The sequence below is a fragment of the Odocoileus virginianus genome, unplaced genomic scaffold (genome assembly GCF_023699985.2).
Source record: "Odocoileus virginianus isolate 20LAN1187 ecotype Illinois unplaced genomic scaffold, Ovbor_1.2 Unplaced_Contig_32, whole genome shotgun sequence".
NCBI classification, from domain to species: Eukaryota; Metazoa; Chordata; class Mammalia; order Artiodactyla; family Cervidae; genus Odocoileus; species Odocoileus virginianus.
The window spans coordinates 519,820-538,139 of record NW_027224349.1 but is presented as its reverse complement, the minus strand read 5'-3'; positions in this window follow the sequence as shown (position 1 = coordinate 538,139).

Sequence of the window (18,320 nt, the reverse complement as noted above, 5' to 3'; positions counted from 1 at the left end):
GGCTCTAAGACGCACCACGCACCTGGCCAGAGTGCGCTTGCCAGGCACCCAACCCCCTGAGCTGCTCAGACCTGGGAAGGGCACAAAATGCAGGCCCAACCGAGTCTGCACCTTTGTGGAGTACCCGAGAACCTGAACCTGAGCGGCTTAGACCTGGGAAGTGCACACAACCACGGCCCACTGTAGACAGTTCCCTGCAGGGCTACCTGGAGCCTGAGCAGTGTAGACTGGGAGAGCACACACGCCATGAGGGGGGGCAAACCCCGTGTGGCTGAGACACTGTGAGCACTCCCCACACACGCCAGTGATAGTTGTTTACAGTGCGCCTCCCTCCCCATAGCACGACTAAACAAGCAAGCCTAAATAAGTGATCACCTTTGCCCCCTGTGTCAGGGCCGAAGTTTGATACTGCAGAGACCTCTCAACAGAGGAGGCCAAAAGAAACCAAGAAGAGGGAACCACTTTGAAAGTGACATCTGCAACAGATTAAAACCCTGTAGTTCGCACTGGCTACATAGGAAGGGGCCTATAGACCTTCAGAAATACAAGCTGTAACAAGGAACTATCTGAAACTGAACTGACCCCACACTGCCCTAAACAGCACCAGAGAAATTCTTAGATATATTTTACTATTATCATTTTTTTATTTTAATTTTTTTAGTTTGAAAGCCCCTATTACTCCTTTAACTTTTATAACCTACTATTGCCTTGCAAAAAAAAAAAAAAAAACCCTATGTTTAAAGCAAATTTCATACATATTTTCAATAATTTTTATGATTTTGTTTTGTTTTTTTAACATTGTATTTTTGAGAGTCTATCCTCTACTCTAGATTTTTAATCTTTGCTTTTTGGTATTTGTTATCAATTTTGTACCTTTAAGAATCCAATCTTCAGTACCCATTTTTACTTAGGAGTGTGATTACTGACTTGATTGCTCTCTCCCCTTTTGATTCTCCTTTTTCTCCCCCAGGTCACCTTTATCTCCTCCCTCCCCTTTCTCTTCTCTACTTACCCTGTGAATTTCTTTGGTGCTCCAGGCTGCAGCGAACTTAGGGAACTGATCACTGGCTAGATTGGCTTGCTCTTGACTCCCCCTCCTCTCTTCCTGGTCACCTCTGTCTCATTACTCCCGTGTTTTTCTCTCTCTTTGGAAATCTGTGAACCTCTCTGAGTGTTCTAGACTACAGAGAGCAAATAGGGATTTGATTACTGGCTTGATTGCTCTCTCCCCTTTTGACCTCCCTTTTCTCCTCCTGGTCACCTCAATCTTCCCCCTCCCTCTTCTCTTCTCCATGTAACTCTGTGAACCTCTTTGGGTGTACCTCACTGTGGAGAATCTTTTCACCATTAACCTAGATGTTTTATCTTCGGTGCTGTATGAATAGAAAAGTCTCAAGGCTACTGTAAGAATAAGACTGAAAGCCAGAGGCAGAAGGCTTAAGTCCAAAACTTGAGAACACCAGAAAATTCACGACTCCAGAGAATATTCAGTGATAAAAGCTCAACCAAAAGCCTCCATACCTACTCTGAAACCAAGCTCCACCCAAGAGTCAACTGATGCTTCAGCATCAGTTCTTCCAGTGAACACCCAGGACTGCTCTTCTTCAGGATGAACTGGTTGGATCTCCTTGCAATCCAAGGGACTCTCAAGAGTCTTCTCCAACACCACAGCTCAAAAGCATCAATTCTTCAATGTTCAGCTTTCTTCACAGTCCAAATCTCAAATCCACACATGACCACTGGAAAAACCATAGCCTTGACTATTAAGCCTGATATCTTTTTTTTTTCATTTATTTTTATTAGTTGGAGGCTAATTACATCATTGCAGTGGTTTTTGTCATACATTGAAATGAATTAGCCATGGATTTACATGTATTCCCCATCCTGGTCCCCCCTCCCACCTCCCTCTCCACCCCATCCCTCTGGGTCTTCCCAGTGCACCAGGCACGAGCACTTGTCTCATGCACCCAACCTGGGCTGGTGATCTGTTTCACCCTAGATAATATACATGTTTCGATGCTGTCCTCTTGAAACATCCCACCCTCACCTTCTCCCAGAGTCCACAAGTCTGTTCTATATATCTGAGTCTCTTTTTCTGTTTTGCATATAGGGTTATCGTTACCATCTTTCTAAATTCCATATATATGTGTTAGTATACTGTAATGGTCTTTATCTTTCTGGATTACTTCACTCTGTATAATGGGCTCCAGTTTCATCCATCTCATTAGAACTGATTCAAATGAATTCTTTTTAATGGCTGAGTAATATTCCATGGTGTATATGTACCACAGCTTCCTCATCTATTCGTCTGCTGATGGGCATCTAGGTTGCTTCCATGTCCTGGCTATTATAAACAGTGCTGCGATGAACATTGGGGTGCACGTGTCTCTTTCAGATCTGGTTTCCTCGGTGTCTATGCCCAGAAGTGGGATTGCTGGGTCATATGGCCATTCTATTTCCAGCTTTTTAAGAAATCTCCACAATGTTTTCCATAGCGGCTGTACTAATTTGCATTCTCACCAACAGTGTAAGAGGGTTCCCTTTTCTCCACACCCTCTCCAGCATTTATTGCTTGTAGACTTTTGGATAGCAGACATCCTGACTGGCCTGTAATGGTATCTCATTGTGGTTTTGATTTGCATTTCTCTGATAATGAGTGATGTTGAGCATCTTTTCATGTGTTTTTTTGCCATCTGTATGTCTTCCTTGGAGAAATGTCTGTTTAGTTCTTTGGCCCATTTTTTGATTGGGTCATTTATTTTTCTGGAATTGAGCTGCAGGAGTTGCTTGTATATTTTTGAGATTAATCCTTTGTCTGTTGCTTCGTTAGCTATTATTTTCTCCCAATCTGAGGGCTGTCTTTTCATCTTGTTTATAATTTCCTTTGCTATACAAAAGCTTTTAAGTTTTATTAGGTCCCATTTGTTTATTTTTGCTTTTGTTTCTAAAATTCTGGGATGTGGGTCATAGAGGATCCTGCTGTGATTTATGTCGGGAGAGGGTTTTGCCTATGTTCTCTTCTAGGAGTTTGATAGTTTCTGGTCTTACATTTAGATCTTTAATCCATTTTGAGTTTATTTTTGTGTATGGTGTTAGAAAGTGTTCTAGTTTCATTCTTTTACAGGTGGTTGACCAGTTTTCCCAGCACCACTTGCTAAAGAGGTTGTCTTTTTTTCATTGTATATCCTTGCCTCCTTTGTCGAAGATAAGGTGACCATGGGTTCGTGGATTTATCTCTGGGCTTTCTATTCTGTTCCATTGATCTATATTTCTATCTTTGCCAGTACCATACTGTCTTGATGACTGCGTAAGCCTGATATCTTAATAAACATTTAAAGGAGCATATACAGTGCTCAATACATAATCTGAAGAATTAAATAATCGCTAGTTCATTTGAAAATTTGAAATTAAAACGTTAGTAAAAGACATCAAAAACTACTCTATGCTGTTCTTACAGTAACATACTTAAGATTTCAGTTTGTAGACTTCCCTGGTGGTCCAGTTATTGAAGAGTCCACAGTCCACCTGACAATGTACAGGACACAGGCTTGATTCCTGATCTGGGAAGATCCCACATGCCCAGGGCAAATAAACACATGTGCCCCAACTATTGAGCCCATGTGCTACAATTACTGAAGCCCATGCTCCCTAGAGCCCATGCTCCAAAAGAGAAGCTATAGAAATGAAAGTCTGTGCACTGCAACTAGAGAGTAACACACTATCCAGCAGAGCTAGAGAAAGCCCTTGCTGCAATGAAGACCTAGCAAAGCCAAAGCTAACTTTTTAAAATTTTGTTTATAAATTAATGTACAATAGTTAAATATGAAGAAACTGGACACAGAAAAACTTTCAATTAAGTTTCTTGTATTAATACAACGTTCCTCAAATTGAGAGGAAAACTGAGCTTTTACCTGTCATATAGAGACTCATCAACTCAAAATGCCTTGGCTGTAAACTTTTGTGGGGGGGGGGCACTTTTTAAGAGTAGTAAAGAAGCAACCTTTTTTTTTTTTGAAAAATTTTGATAGCTAAGGATGTCAATAAAGTTTTCCTATGGCACAGAAGTACCAAAAGCACTTCCCAGTGTATGTGTTAATGGTTCAAAGAAAATACAAACACATGTCATTACACTGCATTTCAATTTACTGTGCTTAACAGATATAGCATTTGTTTTTCTAACTAAAGTTTTGAGGGAACTCTGTGTCCAGAAAGCCTGCACATGCCTTTTTTTCCAACGGTGCTTGCTCACTTTGTGTCACATTCTGGAAATATTCACAGTATTTCAAACTTTTTAAAAATTATTTACATGTTATGGTGATGTGATATTGGATGTTACCATTGTAATTGATTTGGGGTGTATGGATTATATTCATACAAAAAGGCAAATTTAACCGATATGTGTTCTTGCCACAGAAACCAGTAATCGAGAAACCAAGCACCACACTCAAGAGAGTTGGAGAGCTCAAGTTTATTACACCAGTGGGCCCAAGCTCTGAGCCCTGAACAAAGGGAGTACAGAGTTTTTACAGACAGACTGCAGTGGGTGACACTACCTGTTAATAGGCTGGTTTAAACTAAGGTTTTCCTCCTCAGGAACAGTGGTCAAGATGGGGAGAGGGCTGCCTGACCTGGACAGTCATGATTAAGCAGGTTCGCAGGGGCTGGGTGATTGCACAGAGTAGGACAAGGGTGAGTGAGATAAACTCCAGTTCCTAGTATTGCAAGTCCCCACTTTCTGAGATTATGTGACCTACGTGATCCAGACTTTGCAAGGGGCAAGGTGAGTTACAGAGGCAGAAGGAGGTAAAATTTTAACTTTTCCTCTTCATTCTGACTACCCCATTGGCCAGCTGTTCCCTTCTCTCTCACTTTCCTTTGGCCTCCCTACTCCAATACTGAAATCAGATCAATTAATAACCCTACAATAGCCTCCTATGTCTTCAAGTGAGAGTCATATGTTTCTCAGTTTAAATCAAAAGCTAGAAATGATTAAGCTTAGTGATGCAGACATACTGAAAATCAAGACTGAATGAAAGCTTAGCTAAGTCATGACTGCAAGGGAAAAGATTTTAAAGGAAATTAAAATTGCTACTTCACTGAACACATAAGTGTTAGAATAGTAAAACATCCTTAATTCTGTATGGAGAAAGTTTCAATGGGCTAGACAGAAGTCAGCCTCAACATTCTCTTAACTAAAAAGCTAATCCAGAGCAAGTGCCTAACTCAACTCTGTGAATGTTGAGACAAGTGAGGAAGCTGCAGAACCAAAGTCTGAAGCTAGCAGAGGTTGGCTCATGAGGTTTGAGGATAGTAAGTATCAAGTTCCAGCATGATAGCTGCAGCAACTTACCTGGAACTAAGATTTTAATGAAGGCGGCCACACTGAACAGATCTTCAACACAGACGTAACAGCCTTCAGTTGCAAGATGCTATGTAAGACTTTCCAAGGTAGGCAGAAGTCAGTGTCTGCCTCTAAAGCATCAGTGGACAGGCTGACTCTCATTAGAGCCTAATGCAGTTGGTGTTTCATTTGAAGGCAATGCTCACTAACCATTCGGATAGTCACAAGGCCCTTAAAAATTGTATGTATTCTGCCTACAGTCTGTGGGATTTGTGAAATAGCACATTAATTTAAACAAAGTTTTTAAAGGCTGCTCTTGAGACATACTGCTTTTGAAAATTCCTTTAAAAGCAGGAATTCCTGCTTTTAAATTCCTCCTTGACAATGCATCTGGGCATCCAAGATCCCTGAAGATATATGATTATTGTCCATGCCTGCTGATACTGCATCCAATCTGTAGCCCAAGGATCAAGGGATAATTTTGACTTGATTTCAAGACTCACTACATAAGAAATTTTGTGAGACAGATATAGAAAAGGACTACTCTCATGAATCTGGACAGTCAATTGAAAATATTCTTGAAGAATTCACCATTACAGATGCCATGAAGAAATTAATGATATGCAGAAGAGATCAAAATATGAACATTAAAAGGAGTTTGGATTGCTAGACCTTCAAATGACCAGTCTCCTACAGACACATTTGTTGTCAAATTTCTTGGCTCAGGGCCAGGTTGCAGCAAAAAGCCTTGGCAAATGTTTTCTTTTTGCTGAGAGGGAAAGAGATTTGTCTTCAACCTTCTGGCCCATATTGGGCTGGATTACAGGTTCCAACACCCTACTGGAATTTACTTGGAAGTTTTAGCATGGGAATCCTAGGCAAAGTGAACTACAGTTGAAACTTCTGACAACCAAAACATGTGTTCTGCCTCATCTCCAGTCAGTTGAGCACACTTTGTGCTTAGACAAACTCTCCATGTCCAAACACAATAAACATCAATAAATCAGTGATTTTAAATGATTATATTAAAAAAAAAAAAAAGGTCTGGAAGAACTTTATTCCAATCCTCATGATTGTACAGTTGAAGATATCAGTGGAGAAAGTAAATGTAGATTTGGTGGAAATGACAAGAGAACCAGAATTAAAAGTGAAGCTTGAAGAAGCAAGGACTTCCCTGATGACTCAGGGGTAAAGAATACACCTGCAATGCGGATGATACAGATTTGATTCTTGAGTCAGAAGAAAGGTAACCCACTTCAGCACCGTTGCCTAGAAAACTCCTTGGACAAAGGAGCCTGGCAGGATACAGTCCATGGGGTCACAAACACTTTGACATGACTATGACACACAGTAGTAAAGTCACTGCCTGTGGCAACCTCATGTTAAAACAGGAGCAATGCAAGAGCGGCCAAGGGGAGTACCCCACATCCGCGGTAAAGAGCAGCAGCTGTGCTCTGCTGGAGCAGCCATGAAGAGAAACTCAATGTCCAAGGTAAGAGAAACCCAAGTAAGATGATAGGATCTGAGAGAGGGCATCAGAAGACAGACTGAAACCACAATCACAGAAATCTAGCCAATCTGATCACACAGACCACAGCTTGTCTAACTCAATGAAATTGAGCCATGTCATGTGGGGCCATCCAAGACGGCTTGGTCATGGTGGAGAGGCCCACTGGAGAAGGGAATGGCAAACCACTTCAGTATTCTTGCCTTGAGAACCCCATGAACAGGATGAAAAGGCAAAAAGATAGACGAACTGAAAGATGAACTCCCCAAGTTGGTAGGTGCCCAACATGCTACTAGAGATCAATGGAGAAATAACTCCAGAAAGAGAGAAAGGACAGAACAAAAACAAACAAACAAAAACCAGCCAGTTGTGGGTGTGCTGGTGATAGAAGCAAGGTCCAATGCTGTAAAGAGCAATGCTGCATAGGAACCTGAAATGTAAGGTCCATGAATCAAGGCAAATTGGAAGTGGTCAAACAAGAGATGGCATGGGTGAAAGTCAACATTCTAGGAATCAGTGAACTAAGATGGACTGCAATGGGTGAATTTAACTCAGAGGACCATTATCTATTACCGTGGGCAGGAATCCCTTAGAAGAAATGGAGTAGCCATCATAGTCAACAAAAGACTCTGCAATGCAGTACTTGGATGCAATCTCAAAAACAACAAAATGATCTCTGTTCATTTTCAAGACAAAGCATTCAATATCACCATAATCCAAGTCTATGCCCCAACCAGGAACACTGAAGAAGCTGAAGTTGAACAGTTCTATGAAGACTTACAAGATCTTCTAGAACTAACACCCAAAAAAGATGTCCTTTGCATTATAGGGGACTGGAATGCAAAAGCAGGAAGTCAAGAAACATCTGCGATAACAGGCAAGTTTGGCCTTGCAGTACAGAATGAAGCAGGGCAAAGTTGATAAGAGTTTTGCCAAGAGAACACACTGGTCACAGCAAACACCCTCTCCGAACAACACAAGAGAAGACTCTGCACATAGACATCACCAGATGGTCAACACCAAAATCAGACTGATTTTCTTTGGAGCCAAAAATGGAGAAGCTCTACATAGTCAGCAAAAACAAGACTGGGAGCTGACTGTGGCTCAGATCATGAACTCCTTATTGCCAAATTCAGACTTAAATTGAAGAAAGTGGGGAAAACCACTAGACCATTCAGGTATGACCTAAGTCAAATCCCTTATGATTATACAGTGGAAGTGAGAAATAGATTTAAGGGACTAGATCTGATAGAGTGCCTGATGAACTATGTATGGAGGTTCACGACTTTGTACAGGAGACAGGGATCAAGACCATCCCCAAGAAAAAGAAATGCAAAAAGGAAAAATGGCTGTCAGAGGTGGCCTTACAAAGAGCTGTGAGATGAAGAGAAGCAAAAATCAAAGGAGAAAAGGAAAGATATACTCATTTGAATGCAAAGTTCCAAAGAATAGCAAGGAGAGATAAGAAAGCCTTCCTCAGCAATCAATGCAAAGGAACAGAGGAAAACAACAGAAAGGGAAAGACTAGAGATATCTTTAAAAAAAAAGAGAGAGAGATACAAAGGGAATATTTCATGCAAGGATGGGCTCAATAAAGGACAGAAATGGTATGGACCTAACAGAAGCAGGAGCTATTAAGAAGAGGTGACAACAATACACAGAATAATACAAAAAAGATCTTCATGACCCAGATAACCATGGTGTGATCACTTGCCAAGAGCCAGACATTCTGGAATGTGAGGTCAAGTGGACCTTAGGAAGCAGTACTACAAACAAAGCTAGTGGAGGTGACGAAATTTCAGTTGAGCTAATCAAAATCCTAAAAGACGGTGCTGTTAAAGTGCTGCACTCAATATATCAGCAAATTTGGAAAACTCAACAGTGGCCACAGGACTGGAAAAGATCAGTTTTCATTCCAGTCCCAAAGAAAGGCAATGCCAAAGAATGCTCAAACTACCACACAATTGCACTTATCTCACATGCTAGTAAAGTAATGTTCAAAATTCTCCAAGCCAGGCTTCAGCAATACATGAACCTTGAACTTCCAGATGTTCACGCTGATGTTAGAAAAGGCAGAGGCACCAGAGATCAATTTGCCAACATCCGATGGATCATTGAAAAAGCAAGTGTTCCAGGAAAACACCTATTTCTGCTTTATTGACTACTCCAAAGCCTTTGACTGTGTGGACCACAATAAACTGTGGAAAATTCTGAAAGACATGGGAATACCAGACCACCTGACCTGCCTCTTGAGAAACTGTATATGCAGGTCAGGAAGCAACAGTTAGAACTGGACATGGAACAACAGACTGGTTCCAAATAGGAAAAGGAGTACATCAAGGCTGTACATTGTCACCCTGCTTATTTAACTTCTATGCAGAGTACATCATGAGAAATGCTAGGCTGGATGAAACACAAGCTGGAATCAAGATTGCCAGGAGAAATATCAATAACCTCAGATATGCAGATGACACCATCCTTACGGCAGAAAGTGAAGAGGAACTAAAAAGCCTCTTAATGAAAGTGAAAGAGGGGAGTGAAAAAGTTGGCTTAAAGCTCAACATTCAGAAAACTAAGATCATGGCATCTGGTCCCATCACTTCATGGCAAATAGATGGGGAAACAGTGGCTGACTTTATTTTTCTGGGCTCCAAAATCACTGCAGATGGTGATTGCAGCCATGAAATTAAAAGACGCTTACTCCTTGGAAGTTACGACCAACCTAGACAATGTATGATAAAGCAGAGACACTGTCAACAAAGGTCCATCTAATCAAGGCTATGATTTTTCCAGTAGTCATGTATGAGTGTGAGAGTTGGACTATAAAGAAAGCTGAGTGCTGAAGAATTGATGCTTTTGAACTGTGGTGTTGGAGAAGACTCCTGAGAGTCCCTTGGACTGCAAGGAGATCCAACCAGTCCATCCTAAAGGAGATCAGTCCTGGGTGTTCACTGGAAGGACTGATGTTGAAGCTGAAACTCCAATACTTCAGCCACCTGATGCAAAGAGCTGACTCATTTGAAAAGATCCTGATATTGGGAAAGACAGAAGGTAGGAGGAGAAGTGTACAACAGAAGATGAGATGGTTGGATGTCATCATCAACTCAATAGCCATGGGCTTGGGTAGACTACAGCAGTTGGTGATGGGTGGCCTGGCGTGCTATGGATCATGGGGTCACAAAGAGTCAGACTCGAAGAGCGACTGAACTGAACTGACCATGTTAAAAGTTTTAACAGGCAGGCTTGCTTCTTATGGATGTACAAAGAAACTGGTTTCTTCAGAGTAACACAGCCAAGAGATTTGTGGAAGCAAGTTGGAAGGGAGGTGTGGGAACGAAGGACTGTGAGTTTGGGGTTTGCACATAGCAACTATTACATACAGGATGGATAAGTTACAAAGGCCTACTGCACAGCACAGGAAACCATATAACATCTTGTGATAAAACATAATGGAAAAAATTATAAAGATTGCCATGTATGTGTATGTTGTATATATACACCATTCTCTTCTCCAGAGGACCTTTCCAGTCCAGGGATGGAACCAAGGTCTCCCACACTGCAGGCAGACTCTTAACCATCTGATATTTTAATTAAAATATTTTTTAAAGTGGTTTCTCATGACCTAACTCTGCTGAAGATTCTATGAAGACTATAAACCAAACAATTTAGAGGGGCGGTCCTAATATGGTGGAGAAATAGGAGGTGAAGACCACTTTCTCCCCAAAAAATTCACCGAAAGAACATTTGAATCCTGAGCAAACTCCACAAAACAACTTCTGAATGCTGACAAAGGACATCAGGCACCCAGAAAGGCAGCCCATTGTCTTCAAAAGGTGGTAAGACAAAATATAGATTAAAAGAGAGACAAAAGGGATAGGGACAGAGATCCAACCTGGGAAAGGAGTTTTATTTTTTTTTTTCACTTATTTATATTAGTTGGAGACTAATTACAATATTGTAGTGGGTTTTGCCATATATTGATATGAATCAGCCATGGATTTACATGTATTCCCCATCCTGAACCCCCCTCCCCTCTGCTCCCATCCCCCCTGGGTCATCGTAGTACACCAGCACCAAGCACTTTTCTCATGCATCAAACTTGGACTGGCGATCTGTTTCACAATTGATAATACACGTTTCAATGGTATTTTCTCAAATCATCCCACCCTCGCCTTCTCCCACAGAGTCCAAAAGTCCAAGAGTCTTCTCCCACAGATGTTCTATACATGTCTCTTTTTCTGTCTTGCATATAGAGTTATTACCATCTTTCTAAATTCCATATACATGCGTTAGTATACTGTATTGATATTTTTCTTTCTGGTTTACTTCACTCTGTATAATGGGCTCATTTCATCCACCTCATTAGAACTGATTCAAATGTATTCATTTTGATGGCTGAATAATATTCCATGGTGTATATGTACCACAGCTTCCTTATCCATTCGTCTGCTGGTGGGCATCTAGGTTGCTTCCATGTCCTGGCTATTATAAACAGTGCTGCAATGAACATTGGGGTGCACGTGTCTCTTTCAGATCTGGTTTCCAGGAAAGGAGTCTTAAAAATGAGAGAAGTTTCCAAACACCAGGGAACACTCACCAGCAGGTCTGTGGGGACTCTTGGAATCTCAGAGGGCAACAAAACTGGGAGGAAAAATAAACAAATGAATAATTAAAACCCACAAGTTACGTGCCTAACTGGCAACTCCCAGCACTCGCAGCCACCACCAGCAAGCGGGGGCTGAACAGGGAGGCGCGGGCTGCATTGCTTAGGGTAAGGACCTGGCCTGAATGCCCTGAGGGCAATCTGAGGGAACTAACATGAGATAGCAACCCAGACTGTGGGATAGCCAGAGAGAGAGAGAAAAGAAAGAGACAGAGCTATCCTGCAAAAAGCCCTAAACTAAGACAATGCCAGGCCTGGTCACAGAACAAAGGACTAAGCAAATACCAGAGAAAAGCCAGCAGGCGGCGAACAGGCCCATCCACTGCTGCAGACAAGCAGGCGAAGGGCAGTCACAGCCACAAAGACACAATCCGGGCCTCAGATAGGCATCCTGTACCAAACTGCAAGCAGGCTTCATTGCTAACCAAGGCTTCTTGGGATTTTGGATGGTTGACATTCACTGTGAGGGTCGCAGCCATAGATCAACTCCTCAGAAGGGACACACGGCATACCTGAGAAGGCATGCCCGTTGAACACCCAGAAAACAGAGAGGCTGGGACAGGGTAGGCGATAAGACACACCCCCCACCCCACACACAAACCTTGGGGTGACTGTGCTTGCCAAGCACCTGGTCACCTGAGTTTCTCAGACCTGGGAAGGGCACAAAACGCAGGCCCAACCAAGTCTGCGCCTTTGTGGAGTACCCGAGAACCTGAGCCTGGCTTAGACCTGGGAAGTGCATGCAACCCAGGGCCCGCATCAGACAGTTCCCGGCAGAGCAACCTAGAGCCTGAGCAGTGTAGACTGGGAAAGCACACACGCCGTGAGCAGGGGCAAACCCAGTGTGGCTGAATCACTGCGAGCACTCCCCACACACGCCAGTGATATTTGTTTGCAGTGCTGCTCCCTCCCCGCGCACGACTTGAACAGCACCCTAAAAAAGTGACCACCACCGCCCCCTTGTGTCAGGGCGGAAATTAGACACTGAAGAGACCAGCAAACAGAAGAAGCTAAAATAAACAGAGGGAACTGCTTTGGAAGTGACAGGTGCAACAGATTAAAACCCTGTAGTTAGCACCCACTGCATAGGAAGGGGCCTATAGATCTTGACTTTTTTTAATATTGTATTTTCGATAATCTAAACTCTACTCTAGATTTTTAATCGTTGTTTCTTGGTATTTGTTTTCAATTCTCTAAGAACCAAATCTTCAGTACCCATTTTTACTTGGGAGTGCAATTACTGGCTTGATTGCTCTCTCCCCCTTTCAACTCTCCTTTTCTCCTCCAGGTCACCTCTATCTCCTCCCTCCCTCTCTCTTCCTAACCAACTCTGTGAATACTGTATTCCACGCTGTGGAGAACACTTAGGAAACTGATAATTGGCTGGATCAGTATCTCTCCTTTTGACTCCCCCTTTTCTCCTCCTGGTCACCTCTGTCTCCTTCCTCCCTCTTCTCTTCTCTATGTAACTCTGTGAACATCTCTGAGGGGTCCAGACTGTGGAGAGCACATAGGGAATTGATTACTGGCTAGACTGCTCTCTCCCCTTTTGATCCCCTCTCTTCTCCTCCTGGGCACCTCTATCTTCCTCCTCTATCTTCTCTTCTCCATGTAACTCTGAACCTCTCCGGGTGTCCCTCACTGTGAAGAATCTTTTTACCATTAACCTAGATGTTTTATCATCAGTGCTGTATAGATGGAGACAAAGGCTTGAGGCTACTCTTAAGTCTATAAACCAGGGGTAGGAGGCTTACCAAAACCTGAGAACACCAGAGAATTCCTGACTCCATGGAATATTAATCGTTAAAAGCTCATCTAAGAGGAACCACAAACAGAAAACAGAAAAGCCACCGCAAACACAGCAATATAGACAAGATTAAAATGCTGACAAATACTAAGCAGATAAAGCAACAGGATATAGGCCCACCAAACCAAACCAAAGACGAAGAGATAAGGAACCTACCTGAAAAAGAATTCAGAATAATGATAAGTGAAAATGATCAAAAACCTTGAACACAAAATGGAGTTACAGGTAAATAGCATGGAGACAAGGATTAAGAAGATGCAAGAAATGTTTAGCAAGGACCTAGAAGAAATAAAAAGAGCCCACATATAATGAATAATGCAGGAAATGACATCAAAAACACTCTTCAGGGAACCAACAGTAGAATAATGGAGGCAGAAGATAGGATAAGTGAGGTAGAAGATAGAATGGTAGAAACAAAAAAGCAGAGAGGAAAAAGAAAAAAGAATAAAAAGAAATGAGGACAACCTCAGAGAGCTCTTGGACAATGTTAACACACCCCAACATTCAAATCATAGGAGTCCCAGAAGACAAAAAGACAGACCATGAGAAAATACCTGATGAGATAACAGCTAAAAACTTCCCCCAAATGGGGAAGCAAATAGTCACCCAAGTCCAAGTAACCTAGAGTCCCAAACAGGATAAACCCAAGGCAAAACACCCCAAGACACTAATTAATCAGATTAACAAAGATCAAAGACAAAGAACAAATATTAACAGCAGCAAGGGAAAAACAACACACAAGGGGATTCCCATAAGGATAACAGCTGATCTTTCAATAGAAACTCTTCAGGCCAGAAGGGAAATGGCAGGACATACTTAAAGTGATGAAAGAGAAAAACCTACAACCCAGATTACTGTACCCAGCAAGGATCTCATTCAAATATGAAGGAGAAATCAAAAGCTTTACAGACAAGCAAAAGCTGAGAGAATTCAGCACCACCAAACCAGCTCTTCAACAAATGCTAAAGGATCTTCTCTAGACAGGAAACACAGAAAAGGTTTATAAACTCAAACCCAAAACAACAAAGTAAATGGCAATGGGATCATACTTATCAATAATTAAAGTGTAAATGGTTTGAATGCCCTGACCAAAAGACAAAGACTGGCTGAATGGATACAAAAACAAGACCCCTATATATGTTGTCTACAAGAGATCCACCTCAAAACAAGGGACACATACAGACTGAAAGTGAAGGGCTGGAAAAAGATATTCCATGCAAATAGAGACAAAAAGAAATCAGCAGTAGCAATATTCATATCAGGTGAATTTTTATATTTAAAATAAACGCTGTGAAAAGAGACAATGAAAGACACTATTTAAGATCAAAGGACCAATCCAAGAATAAGGTATAACAATTACATATAATATGCATTCAACATAGGAGCATGCAATATGTAAGGCAAATACTAACAAGTATGAAAGGGGAAATTAACAATAACACAATAACAGTCAGAGACTTTAATACCCCACTCACATTTATGGATAAACTAAACAGAAAGTTAACAAGGAAAGACAAACTTTAAATGATACAATAGACCAGTTAAACCTAGTTGATATTTATCGGACATTTCACCCCAAAGTAATTAATGAATTTCACATTTTCTCAAGTGCACATGGAACTTTCTCCAGGACATATCACATCCTGGGCCATAAATCCAGCCTGGGCAAATTAAAAAAAAAAACTGAAATCATTCCAAGCATCTTTTCTGACCACAATGCAGTTAAGATGTCAACTACAGGAGAAAAACTATTACTATTCCAACATAGGAAGGCTGACACACGCTGCTGAACTAACGAATCACAGAAGAAATCAAAAAGAAATCAAAATATGCATAGAAACAAATGAAAATGAAAACACAACAACCCAAAACCTATGGGATTAAGTAAAAGCAGTGCTAAGGGGAAGTTTCATAGCTATACAGGGTTAACTCAAGAAACAAAAAAAAAAGTTACGTAACAACACCTAAGGCATCTAGAAAAGGAAGAAATGAAGAATCCGAGGGTTAGTTGAAGGAAAGAAATCTTAAAATTAGGGCAGAAATAAATGCAAAAGAAACAAAAGAGACCACAGCAAAATCAACAATGCTAAACACTGGATGTTTGAGAAGATAAATAAAACTGACAAACCATTAGCCAGACTCATCAAGAAACAAAGGGAGAAAAATCAAATCAACAAAATTAGAAATGAAATTGGAGAAATCATAACTGACAACACTGAAATACAAAGGATCATAAGAGACTACTATCAGCATCTCTATGCCAATAAAATGGACAACGTGGAAGAAATGGACAAATTCTTATAAACGTAGAACTTTCCAAAACTGAACCAGCAAGAAACAGAAAATCTTAACAGACCCATCACAAGCTAAGAAATTGAAACTGTAATCAGAAATCTTCCAGCAAACAAAAGCCCAGGACCAGACGGCTTCACAGGTGAATTCTACCAAAAATTCAGAGAATAGCTAACACCTATCCTACTCAAACTGTTCCAGAAAATTGCAGAGGCAGGTAAACTACCAAACTCATTCTATGAGGCCACCATCACCCTAATACCAAAATCAGCCAAAAGATGCTACAAAAAAAGGAAAACTACAGGCCAATATCACTGATGAACACAGATGCAAAAATCTTTTAACAAAATTTTAGAAATAGAATCTAACAACATATTAAAGAGATCATACATCATGACCAAGTGGGCTTTATCCCAGGGATGCAAGGATTCTTCAATATCCGCAAAGCAATCAACATAATACACCACATTAAAAAGTTGAAAGATAAACTTTTAATATATTATTTTTAATCATAAACATATGATTATCTCAATAGATGCAGAGAAAGCCTTTGACAAAATTCAACATCCATTTACGATAAAAACCCTCCGGAAAGCACTAATAAAAGGAACATACCCCAACATAATAAAAGCTATATATGATAAACCCACAGCAAACTTCCCTAAAGTCAGGAAGAAGACAAGGATGCCCAGTCTCACCAGTACTACTGAACACAGATCTGCAAGTTTTCGCCACAGCAATCGGAGCAGAAAAAGAAATAAAGGAATCGATTGGAAAAAAAAGAAGTAAAACTCTGTTTGCAGATGACATGATCCTCTATGTAGAAAACTGTATAAGACTCTACCAGAAAACTGCTAGAGCTAATAATTGAATATAGTAAAGTTTCAGGATATAAAATTAACACACAGAAATCCCTTGCATTCCTATACACTAACAATGAGAAAACAGAAAAAGAAATTAAGAAAACAATTCCATTCACCATTGCAATGAAAAGAATAAAATACTTAGGAATATATATACCTAAAGAAACAAAAGACCTACATACAGAAAACTCTAAAACACTGATCTAAGAACTCAAACAGGACACAAATAGATGGAGAAATATACCATGTTCATGGATCAGAAGAATCAATATAGTGAAAATGAGTATACTACCCAAAGCAATCTATAGATTCAATGCAATCCCTATCAAGCTACCAACAGTATTTTTCACAGAACTAGAACAAATAATTTCACAATTTGTGTGGAAATACAAAAAACCTCGAATAGCCAAAGCAATCTTGAGAAAGAAAAATGGAACTGGAGGAATCAATCTGCCTGACTTCAGGCTCTACTACAAAGCTACACTCATCAAGACAGTATGGTACTGGCACAAAGACAGACATATAGATCAGTGGAACAAAATAGAAAGCCCAAAGATAAATCCACGCACCTATGGACACCTTATCTTTGACAAGAGGCAAGCAAATACAATGGAGAAAAGACAATCTCTTTAACAAGTAGTGCTGGGAAAACTGGGCAACCACTTGTAAAAGAATGAAATACTTTCTAACACCATACACAAAAATAAACTCAAAATGGATCAATGATATAAACTAAGACCAGAAACTATAAAATTCCTAGAGGAAAAATAGGCAAAACACTCTCCAACATAAATCACAGCAAGATCCTCTATGCCCACGTCCCAGAGTAATGGAAATAAAAGGAAAAATAAACAAATGGTATCTAATTAAAGTAAAAAACTTTAGCACAACCAAGGAAACTATAAGCAAGGTGGAAAGACAGCCCTCAGATTGGGAGAAAATAATAGCAAACAAAGCAACTGACAATTAATCTCAAAAATATACAAGCAACTCCTGCAGCTCAAATCCAGAAAAATAAACCCAACCAAAAATTGGGCCAAATAACTAAACAGACATTTTTCCAAGGAAGACATACAGATGGCCAACAAACACATGAAAAGATGCTCAACATCACTCATTATCAGAGAAATGCAAATCAAAACCACAATGAGATACCATTACACGCCAGTCAGGATGGCTGCTATCCAAAAGTCTACAAGCAATAAATGCTGGAGAGGGTGTGGAGAAAAGGGAACCCTCTTATACTGTTGGTGGGAATGCAAACTAGTACAGCCACTATGGAGAACAATGTGGAGATTCCTTAAAAAACTGGAAATAGAACTGCCATATGACCCAGCAATCCCACTTCTGGGCATACACACCGAGGAAACCAGAAGTGAAAGAGACACGTGTACTACAATGTTCATCGCAGCACTGTTTACATTAGCCAGGACATGGAAGCAACTTAAAATGCCCATCAGCAGACAAATGGATAAGAAAGCTGTGGTACATATATACAAAGGAATATTACTCAGCCATTAAAAAGAATTCATTTGAATCAGTTCTTATGAGGTGGATGAAACTGGAGCCTATTATACAGAGAGAAGCCAGAAAGGAAAACACCAATACAGTATATTAACACATATATATGGAATTTAGAAGGATGGTAACAATAACCCTATATATGAGACAGCAAAAGAGACAGAGATGTATAGAACAGTCTTTTAGACTCTGTGGGAGAGGGTGAGGGTGGGATGACTTGGGAGAATGGCATTGAAGCATGTATATTATCATATGTGAAACGAATAGCCAGTCCAGGTTTGATGCACGAAAGAGGGTGCTTGGGGCTGGTGCACTGGGATGATCCA